Below are 3,369 nucleotides of genomic sequence, written 5' to 3' on the forward strand. Positions count from 1 at the left end.
GTGCAAGAGGGCGACCACGCTTTCTTTTTCCTGGTGGCCCTTTCCACTTTGTTACCCTCTTTGTCCATCTGCCATTGCTCATTCGAGCGGTATGGCCCGCCCATTTCCACTTAAGTTTTTTGCAATAGGATACGATGCGTCAGTAACCTTTGTTTTGTTTCTTATTTGTGTACTTCTGATCTTGTCCTTCAGTTTTAAATTGAGTATACTGCGTTCCATTCCTCGTTGACAAGTTGTTATTTTTCTATTTGTGTTCGAGCCATATATCCACGGTTGGCAACCGTAAGAAGTCGCATAGCATTATCGTATCAAAATGTTTACATACAGGCAAGAACTAAATTCTAACCTAAGATTATGTCATACGATAATTTCCTACGTCTGTTTACACATTGACATATTATAGTAAAAAGATTCTTACTTACGAGAAACTCGACTAGTGTAAACACGAGCTCGTATGACATTTTTTTATGTCATATCGTACAAATCGGTTTGAACCTATTTTGGTTTTGAGTGCGAGATGTTTCATTCGAGTTAAGTGATTACTAGGGTATTGTATTGGATTTTTGTCTAAAAAATTACACAAAAATCCATTTAATTTTGGGGCTGCCGATAAAATTAAGTTAATTTAAATTTTTAAAAGTTACGAGTGTTTGTGGAACACGCTGTTTTTTTTTCCGTTTCCGTTTAATTAATTATTTTATTAATAATTAAAACACCCTCACGCACTACACTTATGGTAGCAACTGCCACAAAACCTCGAAATACGACTATTGCTTTTGGAATTCTGTTTACACGGACACAATAAATTTTCCATTGCGAGGCTACTGTCGCCAAAGTGGAAAAGCAATTGGTGTAAATGTTTAGAAGAAGAAACCTTTTTTATATTCTTTCGATAATCGTACATTTGTATATGTACATGTGTATAATTAATTCATACTTCATGGATTAATATGGTTATGGTTTATTGCCAGTTCTTCTCTTCTTGATTTGAGAACTGGCAGTAAATGTAAAAATAGAAGCATTTCATATATATTTATTTTCTGAAGTTCATACATATGTACACTACATTATGTTACCTATATGAATAAACGATTTTTGAATTTGAAGAGGTTAAAGATTATTTCCGCAATTTTTCTGAAGGACATGAAGCGCTAAATATATAAAATATAAATCTGTATTTTCTTTTCATGTAAAGCATTGAAAATACTACAAACTAAGCATATGGATTAATGCAGTCTTTGTTTATTTCTGGTCTGCTGCTCTTCGAGTTAATATGATTAATTTAAAGCTTCGCAGAAGTAAATTATTACACGATACGCTTCAATAATATTTGTCTACATATTTTTGACTTGTTTTTTCAAAGGTTGAATAAACACATAAATAGTTTTCAAGTCAATTGATTCTATGTTTTTTAATCAAGATTGATTGATATCAAGCTTGATTAAAAACATCTGTAATTATTGATTGTGGTGATCCACTATCAATAAAATTACAGATTTTTTTCATCTAAAAGACGTAATCGACGTCCCATACTACCAAATAATAGTACATTCCTTTTACATAAGGACATAAGGATTGACACAATTAAGGGGACAAAAATGTAGGATAGTATAAGTATTATGACGTATCGCTGGTGTGCAGTGCTTTTTTAAAGGAATAAATATTGAATTTTTAATAAATAGCACAAGAGAAAGTAGTAGTAATCTTGCGCAAGATCAGAATTAAAGGAATTTTGTCTGAATATTACTGACATTTAAAAGAAAATACTAACAAATTCCAGCCTAAGCCTCTTGATTTTTGTCATTTATGTATAAATACTATAATTAAAGTTTCCATACAAAAAACAATATTATATGACTACTTTTGCTGTATGATAGATATTTTTACGTATTGCTCCTCAGTGCGAACTCCTTCTGAAATATTCGATAAAATAACGGCGTGAAAATAATTACAGGTGATTAGGGATTCGTATTTCCTCTCAAGGAAAAACTTTATTTTTAACCGCTTAACCGCGTTTCTTCGCATATCTTTCACCATCGCTATCCATTTGCCACTAAACGAAATATGTGAGAACTGCTATTATTATGTCATTAAAATAACATCATTTTATATACGACATCAAACGCGACAGGCGTAAAAGCAATTATATAGTTAGATCATGTAGAGTTTAGAAAATATAGAGTCGAATGGCAACTCTCAGATATATTTCGATAATAATAATTGTTGGCAAGGCCTCTGCTGTCAAAAAACATCCTATACCAGGATGTGGACAAAAAATTACCTATGGTTATAATAATTTATTACCTACCATTTTGGCAAAATATAGAAAAAAAATCGGGCATTATATCTCAAGCAAAAAAAAATATATTTAAATTATCCCTCTTTAAATAATGAACCAGTTGAGAAGTTACGTAGTGAACAGCCTTGCGATTCTGTAACTAACTTTTCGAACTCACACAGCGGTTTTCGCATCGGCGGTCGCTCTCAAATCAGTCGTGAAGCAGTCATTTTATGATTTGGCATTCTGATAAACAATAAATTACAAGCTCCTACCTTTTCAGAATGCTAAATCATCTTTTCAGAATAAAATCTGATTTGAGAGCGACCGCCGATGCGAAAACCGCTGTGCGAGTTTGAAAAGTGAGTTACAGAATCGCAGGGCAGAAGTGGCGGGTCTATAAATTACAATATCTAGATTACCTTCTTTTCTTATAATTTGTAACAATAACTGCGGAACTTTTAGTCGCATACTAACATGCAATTTCCTTGGCTATTTCTGTAGGTTTTCCATGAAATGACAACAAACGGTTGACCATTTTCGCACGAGTAACACTTATTGCTTTTAATATTTTGTGGTACAATGTTGGTTAAAAGTTTATATATTTGCATTTGCATAGCAATTGCTTATTGTGAACAGGAGCCTAGACAACCGAAAATATTTTCTTTCGATGCTTCTAAGGATGATCTTCAGGCAAGTGAATTATGTTTTCTTTTTGTATCGTTATTTAAGACCACTATCAGACAGAGTTTATGCTCCGAAAGGGCAGTAAGAATATAGTTAAAGTAATTTTGTACTGTACTTTAATATGTGAAAGTGTCGACAAATACATGTTTACTCTCGACTAAATCTTTTGCTTGTAAATTAGTTTCTTACCCTACAGTTGATTAATAATATATATTTAATTCACTTTTTACCTACTTTTTTTTAAATTTAATTATCAAAAATCAGTATTAATAATCACATCGTTAAAATTATTTATTGGTTACCATCACACTGTTTCCGCTATGATGAAATCACAGGCTGTAGTAAGTTGTATAAAATTAATTATTTTTATTTTAACATAATTATAACGGTTTTATGTAAATTAT

The sequence above is a fragment of the Pieris napi genome, chromosome 12 (genome assembly GCF_905475465.1).
Source record: "Pieris napi chromosome 12, ilPieNapi1.2, whole genome shotgun sequence".
In the NCBI taxonomy this organism is placed as follows: domain Eukaryota; kingdom Metazoa; phylum Arthropoda; class Insecta; order Lepidoptera; family Pieridae; genus Pieris; species Pieris napi.